The sequence below is a fragment of the Lissotriton vulgaris genome, chromosome 1_1 (assembly GCF_964263255.1).
Source record: "Lissotriton vulgaris chromosome 1_1, aLisVul1.2, whole genome shotgun sequence".
Classification (NCBI taxonomy): domain Eukaryota; kingdom Metazoa; phylum Chordata; class Amphibia; order Caudata; family Salamandridae; genus Lissotriton; species Lissotriton vulgaris.
Window position 1 is genome coordinate 1024803807 of NC_141685.1, and position 7233 is coordinate 1024811039.

A 7233-nucleotide genomic window follows, 5' to 3' on the forward strand; every position below is an offset into this window, starting at 1 on the left:
CGTTCCCGTTTCAACTGTCTCCTGGGAAGCACACTCGCTAACAAAAGATCTCTAGCGGAGACACAGCGCTGACGCGCTGTGTTCGCTACGAGACCTAAAAAGTAGAGGGTCCGAGCAAAATTTTCAGCAAAAGTTGTGTAGGGGCATCTAAGTGGGTTGTGTTCGGGGTGCTAGTGGAGCAAAGGCCTGCCCTGGGCCCATGTGTGAATAGCTCAGTAAGTCCAGGTATTTTTTGGTTTGCATTGTGGCACTGGAGGTCCTGATTTTTCAAAGGGAAAAAAGTGACTACAAATTTCACAATGGAAGGAAAAAACTTGCTCTGTACACCCATGGACTCACTGAGGAGGTATGCAGTTTTATTTCTGGCATTAGGGCCCACGGCACCCTTACTATGTCTTTTCCAGGCTTCTCTATTTCCATCTGTGATGCTAACTACGCACTTTTCCAAATCCACATTTTCCTTGTTTACCTGGACTTGGCTGAAAGATAAGGCTGCATTGTCCGAATGCTTACCGCGCACCTATACATCTGTAACCACCGAGACCAGCTCCTACCTTGTTGAGATCCCAAGAACTGAAGCCTTGTTTGCATATACCGACCAAGGTGGACAATGAGGCCTTGTTTCTTATACGAGGCTGTTCTGCACATGACAAGTTCTCCATATGCCATAAACTGAAGTGAGACTGAATAAAATAGCTCAGGGGGTAAATGCACCCTCTGCAGAAATCAGTGTGCAAATTATAGGTAAAAAAAGTTGAATGCCAGAAAGGGCCGCTTAACTTTCCATCTATTCGAGGCCGATATATTGAGTATGATAATACTTGTTTTTACAGTGCTACAACGCAAAATCTGTGATGTTTAGAGCTATATAAGAAATCAAGTTCTAATTCAAGCAGTTAGCTCCTTCAGCAGAAATGCCTAGCTGTAACGGGTAAATTGTTCTAAGTGGCTGATACGGTTTCAAAAGTTCAGTTAGCATAATCACAGTGCAGCATGTTTTTTGTTATGCGCCTGTTACTGACACATGTAGTGTGACTTCAAGAGTCTTTTACATTAAAGGCACATACTTCACAAAGGAGAAATTCACCTTCAGCTGAGACTCCTTTTTAGCCAACGAGTTGAAAGACAGTTTTTAGGATTAGGCAGAGCCAATGGCTCAAGAATATAAACTGCTGAGAGTTAGACATTGTTTGTTACAAGACAGGTTGGATTGATGTGAATTTTGCGAAGGCAAAATTATATTTTTCTGTTTGGAGTGCTCCCTCTCCAATAACCACAAATCTGTTTTTGTGACCGTTTATTGTAATCTGGCACCCTCTTGCAGCCATTTCTGTTGGCACTGTAATGCAGTTGCCAATAGTGGCCTTATTGCAAAACCAGCTTTGATGGCAGGGGTTCCAGGCACATTTTCAGGAGTCCTGGGTGCATGACAAATTATTAGGATAACCACTATGTAAATGAGTTCCAGGTAGATGCATATGTCAATATCTTCAGTATCTGTCCTTCCTTGACACCCTTTTGTAAGGCTCCTTAGCTCAAGGACAGTGCTTAATTTGAGCCAGTGCTTTCCGGTGCTTAGCACCGGCACTCAATTGTCAACACCCTGGCATGGTACAGTCTGCCACAAGCTGGAGCTGCCTGGTTAATTTAGAGATAGCCACAACAACAGTTAATATTTAATTCTATATACTTAAAAAATGGCTATTACCTGCCGCCCAAGCCATTCTCATAGCTTTGGGGGCTTGAAATAGTCCTAAGTGTCACACTTGTAGGAGTGTGATGGTTAGTAGTCGTGTTGGTACGATCATTGGCAGCATGACAGGGGCAATGTGTGGTGGAAGCTGCAGTGGCCTTCTGACGAGAGCCCCAAGCACTTATTTTTTTTTTTTTACAAATTAAGCACTGCTTATATTGGTAGTCTTCCCACAGTATATGGCTTTTGTGTTTTTGTCATATTTTCAGCACTGACTCGCTTAATTATGCGACTGTTTTGTAAACAACTGCCTTCTGGCATTTTTAGGCAGTTATTAGTAATTAATAGGTTCCCTTAGTACAATTGTAGGAATGTGGGTGGCAGAGGTTTTCTCCATGCCTCTGTCACATTCGCTCTCTTTGTCAAGATGGTAATTCTTAATCCATTATTATGTAAACCTGCTATCTGCCCAAAATCTGGTCTTCTTTTTGAAGTAACTGGACCTATTTTGGGTGAACGCTTTTTTGTCAGACCTGATTCCCACCCTCAACCACCCTCCGATTTACCAACAGCCTTTCCTTACCTTCACCACCCTCACCCGCACTCCCTTTCCCTACCCTCCAGTTCACAACCCCCGCCTGCCATCCCGTTCACCACCTCTTTGTCAATGCTTGTCATCTTTATTTGTTTAAACTATAGTGCCAGCCAGACAAGCTTGCAAAGATGCTGAACAAGTTCAGAAAGTAGACCGGTCACAGCCAGGTAGTAGTGGGGGTTAAAAACAACAGATCAGTTTGGTATGAGACAAACAAACAGCACATCTTGGGTAGCTTAGGAAAATGTCAGAATGCATGCAAGATCTGTGAGGTGTAGGATGGTTGGTAACTCTTGGGTGATACTTATTGAAGTGCAGAGCATGTCTGGTTACCTATTTGAATTTTCCTCTCTGTCCCCTCACCACCCTACAAGGCTGCTTGCGTAGATGTTTTATTTACTTAATTGTTTATCACAGTTTAAAAATTGGACATTAACAGGTAATGGAGCCTGTGTTCCACTGCCGCCCTTTGACACTGCTAGCAGACATTAAAACAGGTATTCTTAAAATATTGCGTGTGCTGAAAGTACTTACACTTTTCAGACAAGGTCAGGCGGTACAGAATCTTTCTGGAGATTAATCATGTCAGCAAAAATGTTTAAAAGCTTAACATCTGCAGAAGCTCCTGCAGCAAAAATATCTTTTATTGACCATTAAAAGGTGGCTCTGCTTTACGCATCAATTGGCCTTAGGATTGCAATGCGTGACTGTCCTAAAATTTGCACTCGAAAACAGCAATTAATGTTATGATGGGAAACACACACAAAGTTACAAAATGAAACTAGGCAAGCTGTAAGGAACGTTTTGTTTGTGACATGGTATTTGCACAAGTGCATCTCTAATTAACTGGACACTAGAAAAGGCCATTGTCTCGTCTATGTTTATTAGTGGCCGATAGGTATTTTTCATCCGCTTCTGATTTTGTTGTGCAGTTCTGATACATTGTATGGTATTTGTGGATTCGGGTGTGCTATTGTTATGGCCTAACAACACTGTCTGGTGTGGTAATTGCAAAATAGGCCGGACCAGGGATTTCAGTAGCTTCTTACATGATGGAGAGAGAAGAGTGCACCTGAAATGGGCTCATGGACGTTCACTCCAGTCATAAACTGGGTAGAGCTTCAGACCAAAACGGAGAATGCGTTGTAATGTACACTGTGGTAGTGCTGGGAACAGAAAGGAGCATTTCTGATTCCATATCAAGGGTAGAGGATGTGGCATAATGGTCACAGCTGCCCACTTTGGAATTAGGGTACCAGGTTCAGGTTTGAGTCTCGGGTACGGCTCAACAGCCCGTGATTCTGGGCCCCTGCCTATCAAGCAAATTAATGTCTCCTAGTGTAACGTAACTGGTGCTCATGTAAATCACTAAAATCTGCAAAAAAAAAAAAGGGTGAAGAGGTGATGGAGCATAAAGGTGCAGTGAGTAGTCTGGGCCTCCCGGGCCATAATCCAGAGAAGGAAATTACCTCCCAAGTAGTCAGCAGTGCCAATTCATGATGTGGTTGGAGCAACTAAAGTAGGTGGGTGGAGCCACTGGTGGAAGTGGGTGGAGCAGAGGGAAGTGGGTGTGGCCTCCCCAAAAAAGTTGAGCACCTGCACTTCATATTCTACAAATTAAGCACTGGGTACAATCAGCATAGGTACAGGTTCTATGTGGGGATTACAGTCTACTTGTCACTTTGGTTTTTCTGATTAACAGTGGGTTGTTTATTTAGCAATAATTTTGAATTATGTCCAGCGCTAATTAATTAAACAAGTGATTGATAAATGTATATTTTTACATCATAGATACCCCTGACGAAGGTTGTTACCGAAATGCATTGGGTGTGAAGTTGTCATTGCATATTTTGGAGGACTCGAGATTCGGAAAATGCTCATGTTTTAGGCCTGGATGGGCAATCACGAAGCAATTAAATGCTTAAGTTTAAAGGAATTTCTTTGCTTTGGCGTGACAATGAAACTTGGATAAAACATAAAATAAAATGGATGAAATATGTAGTAAGCTTGGTTAAAGTGTCTTAATGGAAGACTGAAGTACACGCGGCTGTGCAACTTGTTCCTGACCTGCAAGGCGCGGGTCATCGTTTCTCATGAACTGATTTACTCCTACCATTCTCCTAAAGAGGATTCTTTAATAGTTACTTGTATAAATTATTCAGTTTGCATGGTTATTTATGTTTTTTATCGTGAACGATTGGGAATTTTTTTTTGTAGATGTATAATGGCAGTTTATATATCTTGTTTAGTGGCTTTTTTGTGTTAATTTTTTTCTTCTCTCTTATCTTTACTATACTGTGCCTTGTCAGTATAAGAGATATGTATTATCAGTGAGGTTAAATCTCCTGAAGTCTGTATCCATGTTTCCTGAATATTGATGCTAAAATAATGGTCATGTTCCCTTTTTAAATTTTTCTGACTTGCCTTCCTCTCTCAAAAGTTTGCCTTCTGAAGGTGGATATTTTGTTGTACTGACTTAGCATCCTTACTAAGTCCACCTACATAACACTGGTGCGTCTCATATCACCGGCTGTTGATCCCACACACCTCTTTAGCAGTATACCCATCGTCTCCTCCAATTTTACCCCACAATAGATCATGCCTCCTCATGTTCTCACCAGTTTATCTACTGACACCTTCCCTCATTTCTTGCATGTTGCACACTATCTGTCTGTTGTGCTTGTTGGGCTGTCAAGAACAGAACACAGGAATGTGCCCGAGCATGAGGGTGCCCCAAAGATGATGCTTGACAATAAAAGGCAGGAGTGGAAGACTGTGGTTGAGACTGTACCGAAGAACAAATTAGGTCATGTTTATGGGATAATCTTACCAGTTAGAATGCCATTCTGCAGTCTCCCATTCCTTCACACCACCTGCCACCCTCAACGCTTTACAGGCTTTCATGTCAAGATGTAAGCTAACAGGGCAAGTAAAAGTAGGAACAAGGAAGGGCATGCAGGTAAACACAACACACTTAATACCATGACAACGCGCTACCATGCATTCAATGCCATTCTGTACATTCTGGACTATGATTGAGAGCTCAGTGGGATGAATCTGAACCTTTACTCTCTGCCCCAGTAGAATAAAAGTTGCTACTGCACGTACATCTCTATACAATGTAGAGTTCTCATCTGGGGTTTTTATTTTTCCCAGAAGGGTAGAACCAGGCTACCAGCAGTTTCAAGAATGTTGTTGTTGCTGGTTCAGTAATATATAAAACCAGTGTCACTTCATTCTTGGTGATAGGAGGTGCCAATGTTGCCAAGGTTAGCAGACTTTCAATCAGGACAGAAACCAGTGGAATGTTTAATTTGCTGCACGCTCTCAAGTGACATCTTCAAAAGCTCAAACTAAACTTTCTAGAATTAAAAGGATCTGGCTAACCAAAAAACTTGAATTATTCTAATTGAATGACATTCACCAGGGTGACAAATCCAACTTGACAAGTGCCTTTCATTTAAAAAGTATTTCCTCAATTTTGCTTTTTGCAAGCGAACAAAGAGATCTGTTTCTCTCTGTTTTTCTTTTGTTGGTTTTTACTTTATTTGGTGGTGATGGGGATAGACCATGATTTTATTTATCCCTTAATTTTTTTGGCTTTCAAGTGTAAACCTGATACAACGTGATTGTAATTATAGGTCTCTCTCTATGTTCTGGTTCATCACCATCCATCTTCCTTCTCCTTCACGTTAATAATCTCCATCACTTTTTAACCCTTCTGCTTCTTCCTACTCTTTCCCTGTTTCTACATCCACTCCTTTTTTCCCCTCTGTCATTTTAGGAGGGAAGCCCCTACCCCAGTTGCACTGCCATGCTAGGTTACTCCATTCGCCCTATGATCCTGATAATGTCTTTCATTCCTCTTGCTTCTAATTAAACCTCACCCTGACATTTTCACTCCTTTCTCCACCGTTATTTCTTTCCCCCCATTCTTTTTTTGTTTTCTCTTGTTTCTCATATTGCCTCATCTTAATTCTTTGCCCATGCCTTTCATCTATTCACGGTTGTCCTCTATGTCCACTCTTGTCACCACCTCCTCCATACAGCTCTAGTTGTAATTGAAAAAGTAGTACTACCGCAAGGAAGGAGCTTTTTCTACCTTCTCCCCAAATGTATCTTTTAATTACTGTCATTTTAGAATTTAGGGCAAATTGTTTGCTTTCTTCACACAAAAAATGTGACCCTAAATATGATATTTGATATGGGCCAGTGACTTTTAATATGCTTTTTCTATCAACGTGTAACTTAGTTATATTGATGTTTTGTCACAAAAGATTTTGATCAGCTGTATTTCTTTAATTTGGCATTGATCATGTCACTCTTCCACCCAAAGTGTATATTTACATCTTCTCGGACAGCTGATTTAGAGAGCTCATGGCAAAGTGAGATTTGTCTTCCTGAAGGAAGTTTGACGAGCCCAGACCTGCTCTGAGAGGGAGGGTGGTCTCACTCTACTAGCAATCGTAGGATCTTGGCAGGGAAGAGTCTTTAACCCCGAATTGTTTCCTGGGTCTTATGTGACTCATGACTGAAGATGCAGGCTTCTCCAGGAGGGCAGACTCCGCCCTCCGCCCCACCAGCTCCGCTGTTGTGCCGTTGCCCCCTACACCTCTCTAATTAGGTAGGTGTTTGAGGCCCTCCTCCACCTGTAGGCTCCTGCCTGCACCTCATCCCTGGTGGTCCAGTGGGAGAGCCTTGCTCTTCTGCTGGACCACTGTTGTCTGTCTTTGTGTCTGTGCTCGTTTTCTGTCTTTTGTCTGTCTACTTGTTTTTCTGCCTTGTAATTGTTATTGTCTGTCTTTTCTGATTAATTTGCCTTTTTTTAAATTGTGTTCCTGTACCTATGCCCTTGTTGGGTACTCCATGTCTTTTTTTCTGCCCATTCCCGCTGCCCCTGCGGCCCCTCCCCCCTGCTTGTTCCTGCTCCCGCCTCCCAGCTGCA